Source organism: Pinus tabuliformis, chromosome X, assembly GCF_031772625.1.
Source record: "Pinus tabuliformis cultivar Carrire ecotype Pingquan chromosome X, CPIR1, whole genome shotgun sequence".
Lineage (NCBI taxonomy): Eukaryota > Viridiplantae > Streptophyta > Pinopsida > Pinales > Pinaceae > Pinus > Pinus tabuliformis.
Window position 1 is genome coordinate 1288301717 of NC_142308.1, and position 12723 is coordinate 1288314439.

Sequence of the window (12723 nt, forward strand, 5' to 3'; positions counted from 1 at the left end):
GATCCTATGGGGCCTGATTCATGGAGTATAGCTACTATCCTCGAGAGTTTTGATTCATCAAAGATTTGCATCTCAAATCAAAGATTGGCATTGTCCTCACCAAGTTTCTTAATCGATCCCTAGTTGGATAATTGTTCCATGTTGCTTTCTGTAGTGGAAAGATAAGATGTCAATGTCTTTGGATTTGCCAATACAAATATCTTTTTCTCACAATTGAGCCATGAAGGTCACAAGAAACAAGTTATTTCAGAAAATGAACTATTGGATTGCTCTTATGAAGTGGAGAGTAGTGGAGACATCAACTATGTGATGCATACTCTATCAGGATCTGTGACATCGCTTTACAAAGAGTAGGATCAACTATTCAACCCTAGTTCAGAAATCTATGACAATATCACAGCTACAGATTCAGAGCCATGGTATCGGGATCAGTACGATGCAAGCCATTGAAATTATCATTCCATAATGTCACAATGGTGTATCCATTAACCATATGAAAAAAAAGGGTATGTACAGCCCGAAATTACTTAGATATTGAAGTCACCGTGTCTCCTTTAAAAAATTTGGCTTGGTTGTAGAGTGTTAGTCCCTTTAAATGGTTTTATTATGTGGCAGAACATATTTTTCGTAGCTATAAAATGAGTTTATTATTGTGTTTACTTGTCCCTTATTGATTGGAGTCAATGCTCGAAGCTGCATTGACAAAATGAAGTTTCTTGGAGTTTAAAATACAGAAACATTTTGAGATTCTCGACCTCAATATGAAGTTTTGTTAGAATTTGTGACTCTAACAAATACTGGGGAACTTTCGAGATCGAAGCCTATAATCAATGGAATTTGGTCCAAGGATAGTATATGACAACGATGATGAGTTCAATACAAAGTCTCTCATACTTTTCTAAAATAGCTATCATTCATGTATTTTGTCAGTTATTTGTATATTTTTTGTATCTCGTAAAAAGTGCAGAACCAATTATTAAACAATGTAACATGATCCAAAATAGTGGTTCTAGGTGTTGAAAACCCTTAAACACATCACTAGTTTGACTGTGTTTACACACTGTTATGGTTAGTTATTCTTGGTGCATGGAAACCCCTGTATAACAACGAGAGGTTATAGTACGAGATCCTTGTGTGTTAGACATGTTAATTTGTTTGATCAATTTCCAAACACATTTAGTATCTAGATTGCCTTCCTAGCTACTGATGGCTAGCCGAAAGTGACATATCCGATATATAGTCGTAAGTCCATAGAGTGGTTCATTACTTGACATCTTTTATCGTGGAAGCTCCGATGAACCGAGTATGTCAATATTGTTGATATTACAAGTTCGTCAATGATAGTTGGAGACAGTTGCACCTTAAATGATTCAATTGGGAAGCTCGAGGATTGTGGTGGAAAAAAGAACATGGTCTATGAGATTTCAAAGTGGTTAGAAGTGTCAATGAAATATGCAAAATTTAATTTGTGATTCTTTCTAATATTGATTATGTAATGTAGGCATTAAGAGAGAAACTTAGAAATAACAGTTACATTAGTATACACTTAGATTTGGTTCATTAATTGGTTGGGTTATTGAGATATTTTGTGAACAAGCCAGCAATCTCCTTGTTTGGATTTCATAAACACTATATATATCTTGTATTTGTGAGTTTTATAATAAACCTATAGACTATGTTTGCTCCTCTAATTACTTCGTTCACTATATTTGCTCCTCTAATTTATCAGAATAGAGAACAATAGCCAGGTGACATTTGAATAAGAAAATTTCCAAAAACTACCAAACTTGTCCACAAAAGTGTAACGTCGAAAGCAACAAAAAGAAACCAAATTGTCATGAAACTGAATGTTACTTGAGAATACTGATGTGGTGTTTTATTTCTATGTTAGGGGTACTGCTGTCTGACTTCGCGTTTGGGAAAGGTTGGAATCCCTAGCATGCAAGTTATTCTTTCTTTCTTTATAGAAAGATACACGACACAAATAAGAGAACTGAATAAGTCGTTCGTTTTTCTTTTTAAATTAAATTTCAACTTATAATGTCAGAACCTCTGGTTTAACAGTCACTCCCATCGGAAGATTACGAGTTAATTTCATATTATGCAGCAGACTCGAATAAAACGATATTAGTCAGAAGAAACCACTGACGTGATGATAATATATTTAATTATTGATCAAGTCGTAGGAGGAATAATAATATATATCTTTTAAAATTTTAAATAATAATATTTTTATTTTTCTTCAAAATTTTGATATCACGGTAAAGATTTAATTTTATAATCAAGTAACAAAAATATAAAATAGAATAAAATATTTATTTATTTTTTATGATTTTTCATTCATTTAACAATAACAAATATATTTTTTTACATTTACTAATTATAAAATTTTTATTTAATTTTTATAATTATTGTGAGCATAATGTGATGAGTGGTAAGTGGACTATTAAAAAATTATGAGAAATTAGCTAGTATGACTTCCTCTCATGGAAATAGTCATAAATGAATAACTTGCTCAACACACTTGAATCCCAAAAATAATATCTAATTTAAATACATTTATTACAATGAAAGTCAACTATTCTATAGCAAAAAGTAAGAGTTCAACAAATCCTCCTAAATGAAAATAAAATGTATATTAAAATACCCTTAAAAATATATAACAAATAAAATTTGACTTCGGAAAATCAAACTCTATCAATAAGGACATTTATTTATTGCTAAATTGGCCAATGCACATATACACTTATGTGAGAACTTTGGTGGGCTGAGGTCACTCAACATACGTTACTTGCTCGGGTAATCTTTGATTCCATATAACAATTATTTGAAAAAGTTTTGAAAAATTAATAAGTGGTTAAAAAATCATATTTTTTAATTAATTTAAAAAAATTAAAGTGTCATTAAAAAACGTATGTATTTTGTTCTTATTAGATATGAAACGGGTCTATATGGTATTTTTTTTTATAGAAAAAAACATAAAGTTTTATATTTGTTATATGTAGGAAGAATAGTCTAGAATGTCTATTTATTAGACAAGTTTGGTTTGAGATTACAAGTTTGAAGGAAGAATAGTCTAGAAGTCCCTCAAATGCCCATTTATTAGACAAGTTTGGTTGGAGATTACAAGTTTAGGAGGATCGCTCGTGGATTGGAATTTTTTCATTCACCGGTTTCAAGCTTACTTTACTAAGGGATCAATAAAAGCATTTTCTTACATATTATAGTCATTAGGGGAATTTGGCACAAGCTCAATGCTAGTCTATTGGAGAATACTATCTGCCCCACTTTTAAAAGTAACAGAATAAAGTTTGCTACCTCTTCTTATTATAATTGTAAGTGTATTTATTTCTTCTTATAAATCCAAGATCCCTTTGAAGACCTTTCTCATTGGAAGCGATTTCTATAAATAAGGTGATCTCTTTGGTTCTTTCAGTAGAGACTAGTTATGTGAGTTGGGTTTTACTTTGCATTCTACTCTCACTATATCTTAAGAAACGAAAATTTGGGCCATGTTACTAATTAAGAAGTTGAATTCAATGCATCTTGTGTTTCCTTTATTTTAAATATGCTCTTCACTGAGATAACCTATAATTGTGGTTTTTTTAGGAGTCTAATTTAACATTAAATACATCATTATTGATCACTAGGTACTTAACTTGGACTTGCTTCATATAACACAAGAATTGAAAACAATAACATCACAATTTCAGCTTGCTTCAATCACATTTTCCATTAACTAAGCATTAATGTTGATAGTATATCTAATAATGCATTACTCATTAATGTAAACAAGTTAATTATGGAGGATTTTAATGAGTGGCAATTGCTTCGCCTGAGAGAGACACAATTCTGAGATATAGTGGTGATTGACATGCGTTGGTTAATATGTTACTTTTTTAAGGACCTTCGTAGTTGTTATTTATTTTTTCTATCTTGAATATATTCATTTTATGTATCACCTTTGTTTGGTTCTAGTGTTGTTTAGAGCAGTGATCATAACAAACTTGCGCTACTGCTATTTAGGTTCATCTTACCTTATAGCTTTGGTTATGTGCCCTTTTTTCACTTTTGAATAGCATAAAATGCCTAAAAATTATACTTATATTTATTTTGAAATAAAATACCTTTTTTTCATGAAAAAATACCAAAAATAAAAAAGTATATACATTTGACAATGAAACCAATTAACAAAATAACTACTATCATATTAGTAATATCACATTTCCAATTGCCGAAATAACTATTGAGAATAAATAGTTTGATAATTTTGAAAACCTATTTCATTTTATTTTCATAACATAAATCATTAATAATATCAAAATGTTAACCAATGATGCATATATCATAATGTTAAAATTAGTTTATATTGATAAAATTATCATATAATGTTGCTAGCCCCAAGGGATAGCTCAGTTGGTCGAGTTCTTGTTGCTAAGTACCTCACCTATAGGAAGGTCAGACGATCAAATATCCTCCATGCTCTTGGGGTTATGTCTTCACGTCACTTGAATTTTCGTGGTGGCCACACAGTGTCCTTGAACAATAATAAAACTTTTCTCATTGATTTTCTGGAACAATAAATTAATTACATAGCAATTTATACTAAAACTTTCATATTGAGTTTTTGGAAAATAAATTAATTAAATAGCATTTTATACTAAAACTTTTCTTATTGAGTTTCTAGAAAAATAAATTAATTAGATAGCATTTTTTTAATATAATATTTATAATTGTTAAAATAATTATTAACAATAAATCAATTGATAATTTTGAAATCTTATTTCATTTCATTTTCATAACATAAAATCACTAATAATACCAAAATATCAATGAATTAAACATATATAATAATATTAAACTAAATATTAATCAATTAAACATTTATCAAAATATTCAACTTAGCTAATATTAATTCATATTAATAACAAATATTGTATATCATATTGTTAACAATATTGTATATATAAAAAAGTTTCTTATTAAATTTCTTAAATGATCAACTAATTAGATACCTTCTCTTAACATGCACATTAATTATTTTATATTTTTTAAAACTTAATTATATAATTTTATATTTTTTTAATATATTTTTGAATAATTAAATTTAAAACTTAATATATATAAATTTAATAACTTAAATATACCATTTCCAATAAATTTAAATAAAACTCATTAAAATATAATTTAAAAAAATATTAAAACCATAAAGTTTTGAATACATCACCTTTCACATTTTCATAAAGATTATTTAGAGAATATTTTGATTAGATAAATAACATTATGACTGACTTTTGTAACATTTCAACTAGATTAATCATATTATGAGTTACTTTTTAGTATAGGTGCTTACAAGCTAACCCATTTATACTCATAGTGGTCACTGTAATCACATATCTAATTGAGTTAAATTTTGAGTAAATATATAAAATCTTGCTTTAGCTAGAGAACGTCAAATTTTAAATCTTTTGTAGTGTACCAAAAGGACCGGAATCCATGGGTTAAAAAAAAATCCCACATTTTCTCAGTTACAAAAAGGCTTTTTCCCATGAAGGACTACCCATTCCAATTTTTTACTCACATGAAGATCAAATCAAGGAAATGGTGTTATTACTTAAGATTTTGGATTTGCTTTCTACCAAAAACAACCTCATTGAGCGCTGTTTCTGGTTTTCAAGGTTAAGTTATTCAGAAATGCATACTCGACCACTACCTTCCAATCTGCATTGGGCTAGAGATAAATCGTAGGAACTGTGAGTGAATTTCGTTTCTTGTTACAAGTGATTATAGGCATTATGAATATGCCTACCGGTGGAACTAAGAGTTTCTCCAGCTGTGAATATCCCTAAAACTTGAGTCGCTTCAGTGACATTGGCCCTGCGGGTATCCCCGACATCTGTAACTTTTTCCCAATATCATTACCTTGGCTGTGTCTAACAGAAGATCTTAGATACCATTGGATCCCCTTCCTTCTCTTCTTCATGTGAACCCAAATGATATTGATGCATCACCTAATTTGTTTTCTCGGGTTTCTTGTGCTTCCCAAAGTTTGTGTACAGTACTAAGATTTTCTTACAGCCCTTCCACTTGCAATAAACCAGTGATTGGTATCGTTTTACTAGTCTTGTTTCGTCTTGTTTCGCCTTCACTGCTCTCATCATGGGCTGTTTGTATTTCTTTAACCAAAATATAAACTCAGTCTAAGTAAGAATAACATGCAATAACAATGCAAAATAATTGAACGAGAGGACTAAGTGGCAGTTTTACCAACAATAATAGGGAATAATGTAGTTATAGATAACTAAATGTATAATACTATCAATCAACATGCTCATTAAAGGAACTGATCGTGCTTATTAGATTAATAAAAAAAAGTTGTAGTCTATCTTTCTACTTTTTGAAGAGATTTCAGGTATATTTTTTGTCTAATTTTTTTAGAATCCTGTATCGATTTCTTGGAATCATAAGTTTGAGTTGTAAACTCTTCATAATCCTAGTGCTTGAGATGTTTTTCACGGTGTTGAATCCATATATATAGTCAAAAACTCATTTTAAACAACAAAAAAATAATATTTGGCCAAAAAAACCCAGATAATTGTTATTTGAACCTTTATGTGGTTGGGTTTGTCGGAATTCTACATTGGAGATTGATCCATAGTATGATTTTTTTTTTCAACGAGACTCATAATCATATCACCTAGTTTGTAACTCTAAATGGTTACTATAAAGATGTGCAGTGTGGATCAATCTCCGATGCATAATTCTAACAAATTAGATAACTATCTTTAAGAGAAATACACACTTGGAAGTTTTTGTTTGGAGAACAATACACACCTAGAAGATTTTTTGGATGTGAATAGCAGATCCCATCTTCCCCTCCAATTGTAGGAATGAACTCATCAATTAAAGGATGCGAAGCGAAATTATCAAATACAACCTTTCCTTGTAGATGTTCTATCAACTTTTTATTTGTAAGGTCAAATTTTACTCCACAAGGTATCTCAGGGCAATCTTGAAGATCTTGTATCAAGAAAACATCTTGTTATGAGCACAATCATATAATTTTTGGTGTAAACATTATATGTTATCCTCTATTATTTTGAAGAGAGCTAAAATAATAGTTGATATTGTTAGCTATGAAGGTCTAACGACTTAAATCAATTTCATTTTGCTTAATATTATTAAGCATTTCATTAATTAGAATGAATAGAATAGACAATTAAATTTAGTATGATTTTGCAAAAGTGCCATCCATATAGGAAAACATCATCCATTGAATTTTACTTGATAGGTTTTCCATAAAGGAAAAATAAGTAGTTGAAAAGAGTTTACAAGAATTCCATCCACCAATACTCAAAATCGTTCCTTGGATTTTCAATGAGTTTACAAGAATTCCACTCACTAGTACTCAGAAGCATCCCTTGGATTTTCGATGAGTTTACATGAATTCCATTCACTAATACTCAAAAGCATCCTTGGATTTTCTTGGTAGGTTTTCCATGGTGGAAAAATAATGAGATGAAAAGGGTGCAACTTTTCCACACCAATAGTGAGCCAACCATGGACATGAAAGAGGTGGAGCATGCAAGTACAATTTTAAAAAAACCTACAATAGTAAACCCACCACAGTCATGATGTTGGAGTATGCAAGTCCAACTTCAAAAAACCCAAGCTGTTATCCAGCCTCTGAGTTACCACTAGTGCATGGTCAAAGTTGAATTCCATATGTGGAAATTACAATTTTTTCTATATATGTAGGATTTCCTCTTTGAAAACATCTTTGATTTCTCTAAATTCATATCTTGACAACACACAATATTCTTATTTTCTAGGTTCCAAATATTATAACCTTTATACTTTCTTTATATCCACTAAAGATACAGTTTTCAACTTTATTATCCAACTTAGCCCTATTCTCCTTTGCCATGTATACATAAACATCATAACTAAATACTCTCAAATTTTTAAGAGGGTTTATATTGTTTCTAGATTCTTTTCATCCAACACAAATAAGGGTGATCTATTTACCATGTAAAATGAAATACCCACTTCCTTTGCCCATAATTCCTTTTGTAACCTACACCACCTAGCATGCTCTTCTCTTTTTCCATCAGCGGCATGTTCATCCTTTCTGCAACCCCGTTCAATTGAGGTATGTATGGTGTAGTATTTTGCCTTTCTATATTCCAATACTTTCAAAATTCCTCAAACTCATTACCTTAAAATTCCCCACTATTCTTTATCCTTGATGCCTTAATTTTATTCTCTGTCTAATTTTCCATAAGATACTTAAACTCTTTAAATATATCAAAGAGTTTATATGTCTTCCTAAGGAAAGGAATTCATGTATTCCTTGAGATGTCACCTGTAAATGAGACATGGTACATATATTTACCTATTGATGAAACTAGTATAGTTTCAAACAAATCATTGTGCACCAACTGTAATATACCCTTTATTGTCATAACACCAAAGAAAAATCTTGATTTTGCTTCCATATAAAAATGTTCACAGAAATCAAAATATAAAGGTAAGTTAGGAATTGCTTCAACCATACCATTATTGTATATTACTTGAAGTCCCTTTACTCAAATATGTCCTGATATTTTATGTCAGAACATAACTTATCCTTAAGAGAGTCAGGGATTTTTCCCTCTTCAGCTCCACTCTTAAGAAAAATGAAATTGTGGTGCTTATAATTAATAGAAAATTATAGTAGCTTGTAAAGAGTTTGAATCCAAACTTGCCTCATCAATACCATTTCTCCTCATACCATCCTATAAGTTTCCTTTTCAATTTATATTTTTACATTTACATTGCTCATTTTTCTTACAAAAAATCAAACTTTTACCCAATATTTACATGTGTAGTACATCGAGTGTTCTAATCATTCCATCCATGAGCTTCAACTTGAATTTTCATCATCTTATGGTTCTAGTTGTTGATTCATCTCCTAGGAAAATGTCAAAACCATCATATCTTTCATACTCACAAAACCACTCCCTATGAGGAGTTGTATGAAAAGATGCACCTAAATCAAGCAACCACAACTCATGATATATGTGTGTGCTTGAAGAATCAAAATAAAAATCTCCTCCTTTGTTTCAATACGTTTTTCCCTCTATAGAAAGAGCATCATAAAATACCTACCCTTTCTCAACAATTTTGGATTTATAATGTTTCTTGTAATGCCTTGTTTTCTAATTATTTAGTATAACCTTGCAAATTATCCTAGAGAGTTAGATCTTCCCCTAGATTCAGATTTCCCACTTAGTGAATCATTTTTATTTCTCCCTTGGGACCATCCTCATATAATAAGTCATTTTCATTTTTACTTTCCATGTGTTTTCTTGTCTTGTCTCCTCTGATAATTAGGATGAGACTATTTCATCAAAACTTGAAGTAGTGGCATTACTTTCTATGATAGTAATCAAACTATGTTGGAAATATTGAGAGGGTGGTTGAATCAATATTTCATTCAATTTTTAGATTATATTAGTTAATATATATTCAAAAATTACACCAAAACATAAGATATAGAATAAAAATTAATTTTATTAATAGAAATAATGAAAGATTTAGGCTCCAACAAATACAACAAATTTCTGACTTCATCAAAGCTCCTACCATGCTGAATGAGGACTCTTTTTATAGTCTGAATTGACCTTATCAACATTTGGGGAAAACCACCTGGTCAGGGCCGCAATTAGACCCATTTCCATTTGGAATAGTGGCTCTCCTTGGAATTATGTGACCAGTTTCCCTTAAATAAAATGTGTGGAAGGAGATGAGTGGTGATGATAATTTATTTATTAGGAAAACCAATATATTCCAATAACTTACTTACAACTTACTATAGATTATTATAATAATCAGGTAAGATGAAAACATATGTGCTAGAAAAATGTAGTAACAAGAACAATAATGTAGATCATTATGCAATTACGATATTGATTTGATTAAAGAAAGTTATTTTAATTAAATAGTTAATTAAATTAATTTGATTAAACCATCATATGATAAAAAAAAAAATTATTCACAATATAACATAAATTTCAACTAAACATGCCAATAACGATCATGAAAGACTGATTAGCATACATATATGTGAACATTTTCATCAAACAATTCCTTTCAAAACAAAGACATAGAAACATAGGATAGTAGTCCCTGATACACTGTAGATTTTCTCATACTGGAATTGCAAGTGGCTCATATTATATTAAGAAAAACTTAAAATATAATAGAGTAATTTCAAGTCCTTTCTTTTCAAAATTCAAATTCCCTTCTCCATCTTGGAGAGGTAATTTATAGTCTTAATACAAAAAAGGTTTAAACCAAAATTTTCCGACAATATCTCAATAGAAACAATCGTAAATGACTAATGAGGAAATGGTTGTAACAACCTTGAAACTTAGGATGAAGATTTTCCAATAGCGATTTTTCGTAATTTGTAAATATCTAGCATACTGGTGAGCTCTACAGTTGACTAGGCTTGATCCTTATCTCACCTGTAAAAATAACAGTCTTTCATGGTGACAACGTCTGAGTAGAAACATTGGACACGCATCAAAGAACTAACCATTCGTTGAGAGGCTTAACCAGAAGCTACCAATGATGCTCGAGGTCATTTTTAAACAACTGATGAATCATTTCAACCATTATTGTACTATGTTCCAGCCAAGAATTTGATAATGTATTGGCTTCTCGCCATCAATCTCTAGAGTAGTTAGAAATATGATTGGATTTTAATAACGTATCGTTGACTGCTTCATTGATAGAATTAGAAATATCTTGGAGTTCATTCAAATAAGCTTCAGCCTATTTCATTATGATTTCCCACTCTCGGAAAATTATTATCGTTTGAGTTTCATCAATTTTAGGTAGACTTGTAATTCTACCTTCCTCACTTTCTTATCAAGTTAGAAAATAACTTCGTTGTTCATTCACTTCTTCAAAGTATTTCATCATATAAAACAACTGGTCCACAAGTGAATTTGTTATTTTACATTAATCCTGGATCAACATAAGCTTATTGCAAAAGACCTTCCGTTGATTCTTGAGCTAAGAATTTAATTCCTTAGCTTATTTCATAAATTAGGTCAATTGGGAACTGACATGCAATTACTCTATTTTCTTCTGCATTTCTTTGATTTGATCATATTTTATATGTACCTCCTTGTCATGTTGTACTTTCAAGGCATCAAATTTATGTTGTAACTCTTTCATCCAATTCTAGCTTTGTTCATTAATTTTATATTTTTCAGTATTGCGATTTTGTTCCAACGAGATGATATTCTCTTATTTCTCCTTAAGGAGTTCTTCGACCTCTACAAATTTGTCAATCATTTTTGAAGCATAGACTACTCTAAATTGAGTTATATTTCCTAACTCTTTTGTTGGTGTTGCAGAGGAACCTTTCCACAAAACTTCAAAAGAAGAGACCTTGGTAGGCTATAATGATTGATATTGATCCAATTTTATCTTCTTTCTTCCCCTTTTGACCACAACCTTATGCTGAGGACTGTAGAAAATGTCTAAGGGAGGAATTTATTCAATATTCATAGTAACCTCTGAGTAGGGAAAGAAGGAATAACTTCAGCATCTTTTTGAATGCGAATGGAAGACCTATCAGTAACTTCCTCTGACCTGGTATCTTGTTCAACATTCTAAATAGTACCTTGAACATTCACTTATTGTGAAGAAGTGGCAATTTGATAAGCAAAAGTTTGAGGTTTGATCTTAAGATTTATAACCATATTCAATTTATTCCATGCCTCATTTAATTCATGATTAAAAATTAATTCCTCAACCTAAGGTGGGGAGGAAATTAAAACAAACTCTTGTTGATCCTTAGGAGGAAAGACCGATTGTGTAGAACTATCAGGAGGAGCAGTTAACATTGAGGAATTATCTCGAGGTAAGTGTAGAAAATTTAATGGAAGATTGGCTATCCGAGAATTTTTGTATTGGAAAATTTGATTTTTCTCCTCTGAGTCAATTATTCTTCCACTCTCCATAATACTATAGCATAAGAGGAGGATTGTGAAAATGAGTCATCTCACTTGTCTGCTTCATGGAAAAATTGTTAGAGTCCTTGGGAAGTAGTGAAATTATTCACCACTACAATAAGATTATATTATCTGTTAGGAAGAGTAGGAAACTTAATAATTTGAATGGCTAGAATTTCTTTCTTTGCATGGCAATAATTAGCCAATGCAAATATGTCGAATTTGGCAGGGAAAATAGGCCATGTGCTTTTGTTTGATTCTTTTAATGTGTTAGTGATACCATATCCCACTGTATGATAAGATACCTCTCTGCTGACTAACTTATCGGGGATGAACAAGGGAAAAACATGAGGATGGGCAAGGATGTCGTAGAGCCTGATATAAGTGAACAATTCTTCCCCGAACAAATTTCCAACCTCCCGAAGGTCACCCATGGCTTCTTGCGACATCCAAGGTGGCCAAGACTAAAAAATGGCTTCATGTATAGGAATAATCACTCTATGAAAAATCTAGTAGAAATGTTCACAGTATTTGGATTCCAATAGAATATCATGATAGATATGAATATGCTTGTGATCCTGAATGGTCCATTTCCAACCTATAGCAAGAAAATCCATTGTAAAACACAGGGTGTCCATGATATTAGCAGACATGTAGAAAAGGGAAATCTTATGCTCATAAACACTTCTATCACAACAGAAAGTTGAGATGT

At 30.8% G+C, this 12723-nt stretch overlaps 1 pseudogene; it reads right to left on the minus strand.

Annotated features, from left to right (window-relative positions):
* Nucleotides 1-5774: 5774 nt before the first annotated feature.
* Nucleotides 5775-12445, minus strand: LOC149144759 (NAC domain-containing protein 75 pseudogene; annotated as a pseudogene).
* Nucleotides 12446-12723: the final 278 nt, after the last annotated feature.